This window comes from Anolis carolinensis, chromosome 1 (genome assembly GCF_035594765.1).
Source record: "Anolis carolinensis isolate JA03-04 chromosome 1, rAnoCar3.1.pri, whole genome shotgun sequence".
In the NCBI taxonomy this organism is placed as follows: domain Eukaryota; kingdom Metazoa; phylum Chordata; class Lepidosauria; order Squamata; family Dactyloidae; genus Anolis; species Anolis carolinensis.
In genome coordinates this window covers 137,084,825-137,102,576 of record NC_085841.1, presented here as the reverse complement: position 1 = coordinate 137,102,576, position 17,752 = coordinate 137,084,825, and the positions used below count along the sequence as shown (strand labels likewise).

Genomic DNA, 17,752 nt, shown 5'->3' with positions numbered 1-17,752 from the left:
GAATTGATTGATACCCCTTTTTAAGCAGAGGGCTATCTGTTTAGGAATAGGTTAATTTAGATACAAAGTTGCCCAACTCAAACCAACAACAGCCACATTGGCAGCCACTTCCCATATCATACTGAAATGAGTGTTTGTTAGAATTAGAGTAATGTCACAGAGTCTTGGAAGACCACAAGAAAGTCCTTGGAAGATTGTATGTGACTTTCTCGCTATGTGTACCCATTTCTGGTCTTTCAATTTTATATTTGGCAAAATAAAAAAAATAAATAAAAAGGCAGCAGTAGGACTACCAAGATAGAAAAGAAATTGAGAGTCAAACTAGACATTGTATTAAAGATGAAGTATGACACCCCCCGCTTCCCCCATGTACTATGTCTGGTATGGTTGACAGTGTAATGGGAAGAAATAGTTAATTACCCTTTTTCCAGGTAAGAAGGACAATATTAATAATAATAATAATAATAATAATAATAATAATAATAATAATAATAATATATTGCAGACTATGTGAGATAGATGACAAGTAGGTGGGGAGGTAAGGGAATCTGTCATGCTAATTGGACTTGTTGCATATTAATCTGCAATGGTCTAACAGACTTGTTTTCTTTACTAGTGGGGAGCATAACCTGTTAAGTAACACAAAAGGTAATTCAGAATTTACAACCAAGAAATTGCAATGCCTCTTCTCTTTATAATGATAGATACCTGACGTTATCAGAGAGGACAAAATACATTATCATGGGCACAAAAGAACTGGCATGCCATTAAACTGCTCCTCAAGCTCCTGAACAGTTAATTTGGGAACTGATTGAATAAATGCTGTAAAGAAAAATCTATTCGGCTTCCAAGTAAGGAAGTCCATTCTTTGTTTACTACTGGTAGTCTCCTGACTAATTTAAATAGGCAATAATAATCAGGTATAGCATTTTGTGAAGCTTGTTGAAATAAATAAAAAACCCAGTGGCTATTATGCTGCCATTTTCCTGTTATACCATTTTCCCAATCTTCTTATTTCTGCCATATAAAGTAATGTGCTGGTTTCTTAGTTAAGGGTTACTGAGATGCCTGCAATTCTTTAATGGATTCTGTCAAACAGCTCAGTTTCAAAGTTGTGTATGGAATTTACAAATTTTCCATGATGCATGTTTCTATATTTCAGAAAGAATCACATATTTATAATCTTAATCAAGAGATTAACACTCAATGGTTCTACTATACTTCTTGACAGATCTGTGGATATGCTAATGGTTAAAATTTTACCAGTATTTAAATCTATAAGAAAATCCTTTAAATGTAATGGTAGGTATTGGGAAGGAATAATAAAAAGGGGCAATGAAGGAAGGTCAGCAACGTGGCCATTTACTGCAAAGGGCACCTGAATCAACTCTGTGGTAGCACAATTCCACATGAAGCTGATCAAATCATGGGACAAAGCTGCTTAATGTGGCCTTGACCTGCATTAACGAAAGTCACTGGTTGCTTCAAATACTGGGGCAGAATTTGGAGCAAACTGTGACTTTGGGCCCATGTAAACAGTTGGGCTGGTTAAAAAACAGAACCAGTTGCAATTTTTACACAGCATTACTATCTATTTTCATGGGTTTCAGAACATCCAGAGACATGGAATGGCATTCATCATCCCCTTCATTCTCCTTATCACAGTGGTATCCAGGCAAAACATGGGTCTTGCCGGTCACTTGTCACCAGAAGTGATGTCAGGTGGAGTGAAAAGGCAAATGGAGAATTGATTGGGGAGAGTATGGGATGATTCCTCCTCTTCCTCTTCTCCCCTCCCTTGTTGCTCTCATTCCCTGGCTGACATCACATCAAATGATGAATGATTGGCAAGACTCACGTCACACCTGGAGACCACTGCAATAAGGAGCACAAGAGGGGGATGGTAAGGGTGTCCAATGAGGGCATCCTCCCTCTTCACAGAGTCTATGGTGGGTGGTGGCTATGTAAACCATTTCAGGATCGATCTGACATATTTATTTTATCCCGCCTTTTGCTGAATACAGGAATGAAATGCTGGTGAAATAGTACTGGTGTAGAGCCATATTGATTAGATAAGATATCCACACCAGTACAAATATTTCAGTATTGAAGCCCTGAAATCCAGGGATTATCCCTCCCTCTTATCCTCTCAGCACAACATGATTTATTTGTATGAATATGCCCTATCTCATAAAATGTGCTCAGTATTGCACCACTGTCTCCAGGGTGAGATTGCACTTTGGTTGTGATTACCATTTCAGAATCTGAGCAATCATTAAGCTAAACATAAGGTTTTGCTCACTCATATCCTGATGCTATAGAACACCATAATTAACAGTGTGCTTATCTGTGAACACCCACAAATTCAAGGCAGCAGTGTCACATATGTCTTTGGGTTTGGAGCAACAAGTAAGGAACCGTATTCTGCCAGTCCATGAAGGATGGATACCTTAGCAGTTTCAGTTCCTTGAACCGTCAACATATTCAGATGTAGAGTCAGCTGTTCTTGCAGAGTTAACATTCTGTCAAAAGTTAATACCAGACTGCACAACTGAAATATTATTTTAGCCACATAGAGTGTACTTCTCTTCTGCCCATCACATGGAAACCCCTGGGATGGAAAAAGACATTTGTTAGATACTGTAGTTAAATACAGAAATGTCTGCTTCACATTGAGATAGGCATCAGAGCATATGTATCATGTCGTTATTACTGTACCTTTGTGGGGCTTGTATTTGTTTTGTTTTTTTTTTTGTTGGTTTTGGGTGGGGGTTAAAGTTATATTTGAGAAAGCCCATGACTAAAAGGCTACTTCAGAAAAATACTGAAGGTATGATGCAGCCTCCTGTTGAAAATACCACTCTGACTTAAAGGATGCTGATGATGAAAGAAATTGAGCTCTATTTCTTTCATTGTTAGCTCACCACAAACCAATGACACCCTGATTACTATATTCCATCTCCCTACTTTTCACATTCTTTTGAGGAAATCAACAATAGGCTATGAAAGCTTTGCTTCTCCATCAAGTACATCAAGGAACATAAGAAGAAGGGTTGCCCTTTTAAGAAATAATTTCATCTCACTTCATTGGTTTAAAACCCAGCACATGGGCCCTTACTCAAGCAAATTCATGTGTTTTCCTTCACCCTAAAACAGAGGTGTCTAACTAACTTTAACCGAGGGCCACATCAACCTTATGGTTGCCTTCTAAGTCCCATTTGTAATTGTAAGACTGTGTAAACATAACTATGTTGCCTGGCATTTAAAGCTTTGTGGGCCATATAAAATGATGTGGTGGGGCAGATTCAGCTCTTGGGCTTTGCATTTGACACATGTGCTCTCAGGGCTCTAAAAGGCAAATCTTATTTTATTTGAAGACAGGAGATCTCAATCAAATCATGATAGTCACATTTGTAGTTAAGACAGTATAGACAAATTTTAAAACAATACACACATAATGGCATGCTATATCTTCAAGGAGTTGAGAGCCCCCCCCTCCAACTGTCACTCTGGGTCAGAGTGAAGAAGGGGGCCAGGAAGACATCATTCCACTATGTCTCCTGTGTCAATATAACAAAATAATTATATAATACTCATATTATGCTATACTAATAATAATATATATATATATATATATATATATATATAATATTATAATGTAATACAATATAATAATTATAATAATACTCTATTATAATTATATATTTATATTATATGTAATATTACTAATAATAATGCAATATAGTGGTATAGTACAATATAGTAATATATAATGCTTACATTGTGCTTTGCTAATAATATAATATATTGTATGTACATATAACTTGTAAGACGCCCTGAGTCCTCTTCAGGGTGAGAAGGGCGAGATATAAATGTTGCAAATAAGTAAGTAAGTAAATAAAATTTTTAAAAAAACAGACCTTGATCCCGAATGAGATAATGGTGTACTTCCATATGTTATTTTTTTTGTCCTCCTAAATAGACTAACATAAATGCTACTAATGGACAACACTTTTAGCTGGGATTTTGCTTAAGATGTAAAGAGTTAATAACTTGGTTGAGCATTAGATCCCTATCACTATGGATCGAGTCAAGTCATCTAGCACCTTCACCAACACATCCCTGGGTCATTTACATCAGTGGACCAATGGAATAGTGTTGATACAAGATGTCAGCCTATGTCACAGCATTAATGTGTTGAGAGATGCAGAGGCTGTCAAAATGTGAAGAGCGAGATCAGAATCTGTGTCAGAAGTCCTATTCCTTTCACTTTCTGTAACAATTCACATATGCTAATAGTGATAGAAGAAGCTACAGTACTACATTTGGCAGAAATACCCTTGAGCTATGACATCTATCCAAATATGGTTGCTTTGTTCATTTTGTTAAAAAAGACAGTGCAATTGTTTTTGTCATGTAAGCAACCAAAATGGTTAACTTTTACCTTTCCATGTTTTAAATAACCAGAATAATACCTGTATTTACTTGAGTATAGGGAACCATCAAATGTAATGTGGATCTCAATTCTGAAGATGCAAACTACAAGAATTGGATTTGCCATCAAATGCAATGTTCAATGGTGCAGACATATCACATCAGGAAGGCATGCAGCATGAATAAATTCATTTGGGAAGCCATGTACCTCCATCAGGCTGAAGCTGACAAATGTGCTAGGCTTACGCAGTTCCTATCTGGCCTCATTCGCAAGCCTTCAAAACTGAGGGAGACGTTTTGAAGGCCTCATGAATGAAGCCAATTGGAAACATTGCAGGACTGAGCCTTGGGGCATGAGTGGGAGAGACACCCCAAGGGCTGCTTCAGAGGTAGAATGCATGGCCGAGCCCTGGCCCAGAGGGAGCCAATGAGGGCAATGCTTCCTGGTCCTTTGGCCAGAGAGGCCTGAAGGCCCCATAGTCCCTCCAAAGCTAAGCAGCAGAAATGACTGGGTCACCAATCAGGCACTCCTCCTCTGGGTGCCACAAAGCCTTAAGGCCACTCATAGAAACAGCCTCTTCACACACATACACCCGCCTCCACACATGCCCTCTGGTCCACTCTGACCCTTTTCATGTAGGTGGGTTTATGTGTGCAGTTCTAATGTACCATCTAATCTAATGCACACCTCAATTTTAGCAATGTAATTTAGCCAAAAAAGGTGAGCATATGGACCTCTTCACACATTCCTTCCTCCATGCAGTTCTGCATGCCCTCCCTCTTTTCCCCATTACATTGGGGGGAATGGGACATGGCAAATTGGCGCCTGATCTCTGTGTCAGAATCCAGGACTCTTCTGGTATGCAGGCAGAGATTAACCAAGACAACACCCAGCTTGTGTCAAACTATTTTACTCAAATCAGTAACTTAATCACTGGCTTTTTCAAGGTCCGAGTTCAAACAGATAGTACACAGCTGAAGATATAAAGCAAAGTCTCATCAACAAGAATGGCACTCAAAGTGCTGCAGAGGAGCAATTTGTCCCATTTGATGATAAGACTTGAGTAAATATAGTAGTTTAGTGATGACTAAACAAAATAATAGTTAAAAGAAATCCATTTTGTTTTCTTTCATGTCATTTACTACAAGGTCCTTTTGTCTGTTTAAAAGTGGAAAAATACATTAAGTGATTTCGTAATAAAAATATAGTTCTATTTTCTAACTTATATCAGTGAGCATTGATTAAAAGCACTCTTGGAACATTGGACAATTATTTTCTTCAATGACATTTTACATTCTTGTCAGTCAGGGAACTTTAAAAAATGAGAAAGATAGTTCAAAATAATAAATCTAGAGTAATGTGAGTCAGGCAAGAATCTAACTGCAACAGTTTATATACAATGTATATGTGTAAATTAAACAACATTGTGGCACATGTTTGTTCAAAGTAAAATCACATTTATTTTACATTGATCAGACTTTAGTGCCCATTCATATATATATATATATATATATATATATATATATATATATATATATAGTATTGAAGGTACTATATCTATTTCCTCTACTATATAAAATAAACAGAGTTAAATAGCAAATTTGCATAGATTTTAGAAAGTTAGGATTACATTGTTGAGGGATTGACCAAACAAACCATTATTTTGCTTGTTTAACACATTAAATATGGCTCCTTTAACAATTCATATATAAAATGAGTCTTACTTCAGCATTTTGTGTGAACACAACTTAATAGCTATGTTATAAATACTTTTCTAAACTTTTCTACTAGACATACAAATTACCATGCACATACTTACACACACACACACACACACACACACACGTGTATATATATATATATATACACACACACACACACACACATCTGAGTGGCTCAATTGACCTTCTGACTTTTGTGAGAGTATTTGTAGAGGTTTACAGGAGCATTTATGGGCACAACATCATAAGTTATCCCAAAATATCAAAATATTTACTTGGGATTAGTCATTTATTCTCCATAGTCATCAGTCCTTCTCCCCTTTATCTCTATCTCTCTCTTTGATTCTGGAAATTTCTGTCTGATATCCTTATTCAATTTTGAATGCCATGCTTTTTAAAATATTAATGAAACTACAGGGAGGGTTTGCCAGAGTGTTGAGATCTGGTACAATATATTGTGATGAAGCTCAACTTTGTCTGTCTTTTCCATTGGATTCTTGTGCATGTGTTGCTAAACTTAGATCGCTGTCAGCAATAGATTGGCTGTATGTGAACAAATTGAAGCTCAGTGCAGGCAAGATAGAGATGTTTCTACTCGGTTGGAAGGGAGATCAGGCAATAGGGATTCATCTCCAGGTTGAATGAGACTACACTGTTCCTGAAATTTAATTTTTGCAATAGGTGTAGTCCTGGACTCAGCCCTGAATATAGATGCCCTGATCTTGACAGTGGCAAGGATGCATTTACACAGTTGGAACTGCTGTGCCAATCACACCTGTTTGTAGTGAAAGTACGAGCAACTTCCATAAGAGGACAAAGCCCTCTGGAGAAAAAATAAAACAGAAAAAGGAAAACAAATACAAAAAGCACACATATAGCTGATTATATTCTCTTAAATAATATACTTCCAGCTCCAGAATCCTGTGTAGTGTCAAACCCCATTTCTCAGGTTTGACAATTTTTCATCTTTCGGAATAGAAGCAGCATTTTTTCTTCTTTTGTGCAAGACGGAGGGGTGCTCTTTGCACTACAAGTTTAGAGGAGAGGCATATTTCTTCTCAATCTCAATAACATTCTGGAGGGTCAAAGACTTTAGTGATAGCTTGCTTTCCTCTCTCCCCTTCTCCCCCTCCCTTTTCCTTGTCCAATAACTAAAAGCCAGACAATTTCCTCACCATTAAGTTTAAAAGGGTATCTTTTGCTCTTCAGGACATGAGGATTGTTTGATTTTTAACTTCATGAGCCACCTTTCTGGAAGGAATAGGAAAGTTCAGTCTGCATAGCTTGCACAGCTATTTTCTGTAAGTGGGGAGAGAAAAAGTTTTTACAAGTATGGAGTACTTCCTGGCAGCAAGTGCACCCTCTTCTTGAAAAACACATTTTTTTTCCTTCTTAAAAAGGAAATTAACAGCAGGTACTTCCCTGCCCACAAAGAGAAGGAACATTGCCAGCTGGGCTTGTATATCATCTAAGCTAGATTGCATATCTCTTGAAGCAAGTGAGGGTGAATATAAGGTATGAACCATATCATGTGACTCCAATCTCTTGCTTTCAAAAGGTGATCAAGGGCCCTTTGGACTGCACAAATATAGTGATAAGATTTTATTTTAATAGCCTCTTCTAGTTGTGAGAGAATCTGCTGTCTACAAAGACGTTCCCAAGGGGATGCCCAGATGTTCACGATCCTGCAGGGAGGCTTCTCTCATGGCCCCCTAAGATCTACAGAGATACTCACAGGAACACCTCAGCAAGTGAGAGGCCAAAAGTGGCAGGCTAAAACCTGGAACCTTAATCAGTGGCTGACACCGGATAAGAGATTCCCCCTGGGCGCACAGAAGACTGGGTAACTTGAAAGGAGCTGAACAGACTATGCTCTGGCACCACGAGATGCAACGACAGCCTTAAGAAATGGGACTACAAAGTGGAGTCTGCAATATGCGACTGTGGAGAAGAGCAAAACACAGACCACCTACTGCAATACATTCTGAGCCCTGCTAAATGCACAATGGAGGACGTTCTTATAGCAACACCAGAGGCACTCCAAGTGGCCAGCTACTGGTCAAAAGACATTTAGTATTAATGCCAAGTTTTTTTCTTTAAAAAAAATTCTATGTTTGCAAATCTATTACAACTTGTACCCTCAGTTTGCTTCTGACACGAGAAATACATTTTAACAGACAAGGTAATTTCCTGTTGAATGCTGGGTTATCTTTAGATACTAGAGAACCTCTTTGAGTATTTCAAATTCCTCTCCTGAAATTTTCGATCCTAGTTTCTACTGGATGGAGTCATGGCAGTTTAAGCGGGATCATAATGTTAGAAGAATATAATGTGAATGGACTTTAGGTAATATCAGGATCAACATATCTGTACATATTTACAAAAAAGGAGTTTTTCCACATTTATTCTTGTGGCCTAAAAGCAGAGCATACAATTCATGATTCTATAGTATTAAAAGCTAGCAAAATAAGACTAGAATGTGAATTAGTCTATTTACATTTTTTAAAAGTTTGCAGCCATATGCAATTTTTTACACATGAAAAAGTAAATGAAAACAGCAACAGAAATTCATTAGGATTGAAAAAGGATGTAATATAATGAAGAAAATTTTCATCTTTGTGTTAGATGTAAAAATGAAATCTACAAAATGGAGACATTGGCAGAAAAATCTCAGTATTCCCCACAGTGCAACACAGAATTACAACATTGGGACATTAAAGTATTGATTAAAGATTAAATAGCCATATACTTAAAGTTTTATGTACTTTTAAATTTAATATGTGGGTTTATATTATACCCCCCCTCCAGATATTTCCATCTTATTGGCAAAGAAAATCATACCGTGTTTCCCCGAAAATAAGACAGTGTCTTATATTAAGTTTTGCTCCCAAAGATGTGCTAGGTCTTATTTTCAGGGGATGTCTTATTTTTCCATGAAGAAGAATTCACATTTATTGTTGAACAAAAAAATGAACATTTATTATATACTGTACAGTAGTCATCCCAAACCAGCATAACAAGACAAACTGTGAATCTTATCAAGAATTTCTTGTTACTACCATTATTTCCATGTACAACACTCTATGGTATGTACATGTACCAATCCTGCATGCGCTGGTGTTCTGTTTGGCAGGCGCTGGGCATGCTGCCAAACAAAAACTTTTCTAGGTCTTACTTTCAGGGGAGGCCTTATATTTAGCAATTCAGCAAAACTTCTACTAGGTCTTATTTTTCGGGGATGTCTTATTTTCGGGGAAACAGGGTATGAAAATGTACAAATTGTCTTGCTGTAAAAAACTACTGTATTTTAGCTTCCAAATTAATTTGTTTGCAATATGGGATTGTAAAAGCCTTTTTTCCTTTCCTCAGATTGGAAGGAAAACAAAGAGTCATTGAAAGGGCTTTAATATCTGGTTGTGCAAATTCATTACATCAATGTTTATCAATTTCATCTCAGTCAATGGAGATTTTAGCTTAGCTTTTATGGCCTTATTATATTTGGCTATTTTCTTCAACCCAGTATGTTAACAATGAGTCAAAGTTTTAATCTTCATCTTCATCTAAATTCTGCAGCATTCCTGATGTTTCTTGCACACTCTGCAAACCTTCAGATATCCAATAACCGCAGCAATTATTGAGGAAATTGTTCTGTGGCAAAACACTAGGGCAAGTTGATTGAATTACTTTCTTCTAGATTGATCTGTCCATAAGAATGTCACTGCAAGAGATTAAATCTGTTTTATGCGAGAAGCACCTGTACATACATCACGATTCTGTGTTCCTTTTGTTGTCATCTGAAATGGTTGGTTGGTAATAGGTAAGGTGATTCATCATCATCTCTAGTGCCTGGGAAATGGTCCAGGTTGACTTCAGCTGAAGTGACCTATTACAAGCACTTTAGGATTTGTGAACTTGAAAATAGCATGTTGCGAGGAGATTTTTCTCATTACCAATACCAAAGAACCGTTTGATAATATCCATTGCTCCACTGCTGCTGCCGCCTTCCCTCCCCATCCTGAAGATTAATGATGGCATCGAATTGTAATGCTTAATCCATTTTATTAGCAGAAAAGATATTTGTTAGCACATGTGTTCTTTTAATCCACAGGTAACATCATATCAATATAGATTAAAAATAATTAATTAATATGAATCTGAACAGCTCTTTATATTCCAAAAATGTATTACTTCTTTTCAGACTTGCTAATTTATCTCTTATATTTTATTCTCTTTTAAGACATTTTTGTCAAAATAAATGTGTCAGATTTAACTTAAAACAGTAGCTGCTCTAACTCCAGGTCAGTAAAGGATAAGACTCCTCTGAAGGATTTAAAATATCTCAGATCAAATAAGGAAGTGGCTCTCAACCTGTGGGTCCCCAGATGTTTTGGCCTTGAACTCCCAGAAATGCTAACACCTGGTAAACTAGCTGGGATTTCTGGGAGTTGTAGGCCAAAACATCTGGGGACCCACAGGTTGAGAACCACTGAAATAAGGGCTCATCTACAAAGGCCAGTTATTGCCAATGTGTTTGATCCATGATGGCAGTGGGGCAGAGTCTTAATAGTCTAGTCAGGGCTGGGCATCACTTTATCTTCCCTGTTACCATTGCCACTGCTGATGGGCTACAAAGCTTTGGGAGAGCTCCTGCACATTGGAAACACCCTGTGCTGATAGAGCTCTATGACCATTGGCAGCAACTAGAGAAACATGGGTCTTATCTATCCCCCTTTCCCTGTGGTAATGAGCAGAGAGAAAAGGGTGTGTGTGGCAAGAGCAGCCCATGTGGATAGAAGATTGGTCTGCTTCAAATCTGGTTGATCCACACTGCTCCTAAAGTGTGGAACTGCTCCGGAGGTTGGATGAAACTCCAAAATATTCTCTTCCTTTCCAGTTTGACTCAGTTTATCATGCATTAAGGACTGAAAATCCCTAGATGACATTCAGACTCTCAGGAGTAACTTCTCACTGAATGCAGGCTATGTTGTCCATGAAGACAAGCCCAAAGACAAGACAGTTTAAGGTGTATCAAGATTGATTCCCCACCCTGAACAATTCTAAACAAAGTATACCACAGGTGATATGCGGTATCAAACTCTATATGGTTCTTATCACTGGCTTCCAGGATGCCATCCCATGTCTTTGAATTGTTCAAGCCCAAAAACACAGGATGACAATGGTTCTGTCTTGGAACTAGCCTGTTTACATGTGCCTGAAGATCAGGAAGACACTGGAGCAACCCATGACTTTTGCTAAACTGGTTCAAATAAATATGAACCGGCTGTGTGCATCATGTAGCCACCATGGAGCTGTTTTGCCCCCTCCCTTTGGAGTCAAGTGTCCATGTAGAACAGTGGTTCTCAATCTGTCGGTTCTCAGATATTTTGGGTTTCAACTCCTAAAAATCCTAACAGCTGGTAAACTGGCTGGGATTTCTGGGAGTTGTAGGCCAAAACACCTGGAGACCCACAGGTTGAGAATCACTGATGTAGAGGATGTCTCCCCTGTCTTGAAGAATTGAAGGTCTAGAGGTGGAAAGCACTCAAAGTTGCTCTTCCTTCCTTTGTTTCTGGGATTGCCTCCCCCTTTGGATTAGTTACTACAAACATTCCAATCAGAATCCAGGTGTATTTCTTACTCATCTAGTAGGAAATAGATGCTTGAAATTCTGTCAAGATTTCAACAACTCTTTTATATATGAGAAAAAAGCTCAAACTATAGTGTGGACTGCTCTGAAAACTCATTTGACAACAGGTTAGCACCCCAAAGGGAAGAAATAGTTTTGAAACCTGCTCTTCTTCAATTTTCACACATAAACGGATAAAGAATAGGGATCCAACTGCTGCTGTCCAGATGTTTCACTCTTACAACTCCCAGCAGTTTTACCAATTTAGCTGATGGTGAGGTATTATGGGAGTTGCAGTTCAAAAATATCTGGAGGGTGACAGTTGCCCATTCCTGATCTAAATTGGCACAGCATATTTTCCAGCAAGTAATTACAAATACCTTTGGGTTTCCCAATTACCAATAAAGCTAGCAAGAAAAAGAAGTACTGTTAGCCTCTTAATAGTAAAACATCAAAATAACAGATGTTTGGGCAGGTGTTAAATTTTTATGTCAGACATAAAGATTTTGTGAAATATACACATGTAGCTTAATTGTCTATTTGGATTCTCATAGTCAGTACTTTTCTTTTCCAGTCTTTTCCCCCACAAAGTCTTCTATTCCAAGGGGCAACCGTGCAGAGAAACCTACAGCTGTGTGTGTGTGTGTGTGTGTGTGTTTCCCCTAAAAGAAAAGTAGAATTTAAAAAATCTCATCCTGGTATTCACAGCTGTGGGGTTTACATCTTCAATTTTCCTGTCACGCTGATAAATAATACAAACTGTTGTTTATACAGAATTCTGAAATAGGTTTATTTTCTGTAAGAAATCTGATACATGAATATGCAAACACTTGGCATCACTTCAAACAAGGCAAATAAAGATGATTGGCAGCAATCAAAATTCTAAAATATGGATGTCACATTTATAGAAGGTTAATTTTATTGATTAACTCAAAAGATAACAGTAATGGAAAGACTGGCAAAGGAGAGATGTTAATAGTTTCCAGAGGAAAAATTGAAAAGTGGATTTATTTGGCAATAAATTAGAATTGCCAGAACCCAAAATGTAGCAGTAATTACTAACATCCTGGAGAGTATTTCTACAAACTGATAAAAAAGATGTTGGTATGGTTCCTCAGAAATATATATTGTGGAGGAGAGATGACTTTCTGGCAACCCTTGAGTCCTCAGAAAGCTCCCCCCTCCCCACACTATTTCTGGATATCCATGAAATTATCTTGTATCACCAATCTGCACCTGGTCACCTGCAAAGAAGAACATTCAGGTGTGACTCCAGCTACCAAGCTGACCATTGGATCTTCCTATTTCAGTTGAGCCTTGCTTCAGCATTAAAGTTTCACACCTGAACCCAAAACGTAATTTGCAGTATAGTCGTGTATCTTACTTTGCTTCTTAATCTTGTGATATAACATGCCTTTTGTGTCTGAGAAATGCTTTGTCCATGGCTTCCAATTTTGTCTCATTTTGAACTGCCTTTGTTTAAGGAGGACATACCCTGTGTTTTGCCTTGTTGTCAGTTTCAAATTATATGTGTTTGGATTCATTTCCAGAGCTTGCAATAACTCTCTCTCTCTCTCAGTGGAGTCATTTTGCAATTCTTATACTGCACTCTTGTATGCTTGCCTGTAGAAACATGAAAATACACAGCGGTCACCTTTTCGAGTCACACAAGGCAGGTAACTGAACTGGGGGCAACATACCATAATTGTGCCTCCGGATATTTGTGCCTTAAGGATATGTACACATTTATTATTATTATTATTATTATTATTATTATTATTATTATTATTATTATTATTTACAGTATTTATATTCCGCCCTTCTCACTCCGAAGGGGACTCACATTACACATATAAGGCAAACATTCAATGCCTTAACATAGAACAAAGACAAAGACAAACGCGGGGCTCCGAGCTGGCCTCGAACTCATGACCTCTTGGTCAGAGTGATTTGTTGCAGCTGGCTGCAGCTGGCTGCTCAACAGCCTGTGCCACAGCCCGGGCCAAAGGAAGAAAATGGGCCTTCGTAAATCAGTGGATTGTTACAAAGTGAGATGTAATTGTGAAAAGGATTGGGCTTTCACAGTTACATCTTACTAAGTGATCTTTCTTGCATGAAAATTAGAAACGGTAAATGAAAAGAAAAATGGTTCAAGCAGAGGGCTACTTTTAAATATGTAAAGTAATTGCTTTAATGGACCAATTAATTTAATGGACTCCTTCCACAACTTTCACTCTTCTTTACTGATTTATCGATGGGAATACCTATTACTCTATTGTAATATCATCAGATAAGATAATACCAACATTTTTAGTATGGGATGAATGCTCTAATCATGAACTACTTTGGTCAGCAATGCAACACCGGAAATTCTGAAATGGGGTCCTTGATATCCCCATAGTAATGTGAAATACTATTTTTCTTCTGCATGTTGAAACTGCCAATGATGTTTTAAAATTAATTTTGAGGTAGAATTTGGCTATCTCTGGCATCCTGGGAAATTTTAATTCTTTAAAAAATGGGAAGATGTGTTCTTGTGCCCCACCAAAGCACTGTGTGCTATAGATGAGTTTATTGCTCTAACATAATATCCTACATTTAGGCTATAGGTTTCTATCTCCTCTGTGAATATCCAAAGATGTGTATCAGGGAAAGTGTGTGATAGACAAACATAAACACATATACATATATGTGCCTCTGAAAAGTGGCACCAGGATGCAGTTTTTAATGTGTCCTCCTCCAGAAAATCATACTGTTTTGATCCAAATCCATAGGAAATTTAATTATCTGATTTAACTCTGCTGAAACAGTTCTGAGTTTTGGGTGATAAGAACTTGCATAGAATGCTGTTGTTGTTATTACTGCCTGTTGTGTGCCTTCAAGTTATTTCTTATTCATGGTCACCTCAAGATGAATCTATTACAGATTTTTCTTGGTAAGATTTGTTCAAAGGTGGCCTTGCCTTCAGTTTCTGAAAGAAACTGAAAATTTTCCTAGCACAAAAAATGGCTGTCACGAATACTGTTGTGTCTAGAAATAATAATACCAACAACAACATCAGCAACAGCAACAACAATGTTTTGGGCCATAGAAACTTTTTTCTAAGCTTTACTGTCTGGAAAAAAAGTTTTCTGAAAAAATGCCTCCTTGTTCATTGTGCTGTTGTGTAGACTTTCCTGTAAACTTAAAATTAGTTTTTCTCTTGATGTTTTTGACAGACAATTCATCATCTGATAAAAAAGATGAAAGATCATCTGTCTGTTGAAATGAATGGGAGGAGTGTATTTTAAGACTGCAGTTCTATGTACACAAACACATACCATGATTTAAAGCGGGCAGCCCCACATTTCTGCTGCCTGCAGAATTCTGGGAAATGTAGTTTGGGAAGGTGAGGACCTCTGTAGCTGAGAATTCAAAAGGCCCCACCCAAAACTTCATTTCCCAGAATTCTGCAGGTGGCAGAAATGCTGGGCTGGCTGCCTTAAAGCTCTGGTGTGATAACATCAGAGTTATCTTGCCAGGCTAATAATATGTTTTATTGTTTACAGTGATTTTGTTCTCCTTGATGTTGATATTAAATGACAGCTGTAGAAAATCAGCTTTTATTCAAACTAACATTTAGATCAAATAAAAGAGACAAATTAGATGGCAGTGATGCTAGTGGTGATATGTCCCTTGCATTCATTGGCTAATACTGTATTTTTAAAAACCTTTCTTTACTGCCTATCATGCACAGGATATCTGGGAAATACATAGCAAATAGTATAGTTGACTCACATATACATTGACTTCATGTATAAATCAAAGGCAGGCTTTGGGATAAAATCCCCAAATTTTGATATGATTCATGGATAACTTGAACATCATTCCCCTGGGAGGGAAAACTGCCTCAGAGGACTTGTTGCCCCTGGTTGCCGCCACCATTTCCATGTCCAAGCTTTCCAAAAGGCCAGAAGTGGTGCTACAACAGAAAGGGTAGAAGGAATTGGTGGTTCTTATAAGTTTTCCCAGGATGGACTAAGCTCTTGTCTTTTATCACTGTACTCAGAGAAGATTATATTTGCCCTTTTTATATAAGAGCTAAGGTACAGCACTCACATTCACCTGTAGATAGCTTGCCCTAAAATTTCCACTTTTCCACACTTTTGTTTTTATTGAAAAAAATAATAATTTTGTACTATAATAAAAATTAATTTGAAAAATACCCATTATCAGTAGGCAGCAATGGCAGAAATTATAAAACACTGAAAGAAGGAAGGAGGGAGGGCGAAAAAGAGGAGATTGTGCCTGGATTTCCATATGAACCTATGCATTTGAGCCACTTTGTCTTGGAGATATATCCCACTCTCAGATTGTTTAGGACTTACAGGTTAATAATAAAACCTTTACCATGAGCTGTTAAGAAACTAGAAGTCAGTACAGGCAATAGAAGAACAAGAAATTGTAAAGAAAAACAAGATATATTGTGTGAATCATCTTTTCAGTAGGGGCATACTATAGAGTATTTTGATGACTACAAATATACACTACATCAGTTCAAATGGTTTGATATGGGATGAGAGAACATGTGGTGCAACAAATATTTACCAAGAATATGTTTTTAAAATAATGTGTGATGTTAACTATGAAAACGATTTGGTTCACATTTCAGTAGCATTGTTTTTTATTGAAATCTCTTTTGGATCAAAGTTTTATGTTAGGAATATAGGGAGTTGCCCTATAACATGTAATTTGCTACAACTACATATAATATTTAGAATCAAATTGTACAGTTAGTAACATGCATTCACATAACGGCTTTCTATGTATTTGTGAACTTTTCTAGAGCTCAGGCTCATACCCTTCCTTCCAGTAAAGGCAAGTGTTCTGGAAATTGGAAGCAAACTGTGAAGGCTGCTCAGTTTAAGAGAAATCCTGCTGGTTTTGTTAGTGTCTGTGATTGGTGGTTTTGCATTACTTTGTCTACTTGAGTTCAGAGAACAGTGTGCCTCCTTAGTATTTCAGTCACAATGTCAAGGAATTGAATGAATCTTTGTGAATATCCAGTGCCTACTGACTTATCTATACTCCCTTGGATGACACTTAAGTTGTTAGCCATCCACCAGCTTTTGCACTTTCTCAATAGTCTGAATTCTTTTGTTAAAGTCACAGATTAATGCAAAAATGAATGAAATTGATTAAAGAAGAAATACATGTGAAAAGAATGCAGAAGAGAAACACTGACTTACCCATGTTTTTCACAATCAGACTGTTCTATAAGAACTAGATCATATAAACTAACCAACAAAAATGCATAGATGATAAATAAATGTTTGTTGGAGATTTGACATTGGAACATTTTACTCCTTGCATTTGAAAATGAATAATTAAGGTAGGGGTATTTTTTTGTTTCTGTAGTAGGAAACCAATATTGTATTATCCCCAAATTTGAGCATCTCAAGACTTTGTGGAAGAATATTTGGATATTATTGATTAAAAATGTATCTGCAAGCAGGAACATTTATATTCCTATAAATCCATTTTCTACGCAGCAAAAAAGTTTTTTTTTCCTTGATAAAATAGTTCCTCCACAGTACTTTGGGATGTTCGAATACCAGGAGTAAATTATGCAAATATATCATTGGCATATTATTCTTTGAGTCTTGTTTAAGAGAGGAAAGCAGGGAATTATTATTATTATTATTATTATTATTATTATTATTATTATTATTGACACAACAACATAGTCTGACACAGCAAACAAGATAGATATGCTGGATTTCGTATCACAAAATCACAAGTCGAACACTTCCCAAGCTTTTAGGACTGTGTGATGTATTTTTGGATGATGTGCGCAGATCCCAGTAAGGTGGCCTTTTGCAGTTGGCAGATCCTAATTTTGTCAATGTCTATTGTTTCCAAATGCTGGCTGAGATCTTTTGGCACGGCACCCAATGTGCCGATTACCACCGGGACCACCTATACTGGTTT

General features: G+C 37.3%; 1 protein-coding gene across 4 annotated transcripts in view; it reads left to right on the top strand.

Annotated features, from left to right (window-relative positions):
- The window catches only part of csmd1 (CUB and Sushi multiple domains 1), a 1,478,446-nt gene that overhangs the window by 948,029 nt on the left and 512,665 nt on the right, over positions 1-17,752 (top strand). The gene's annotated exons all lie outside the window — the stretch shown is intronic.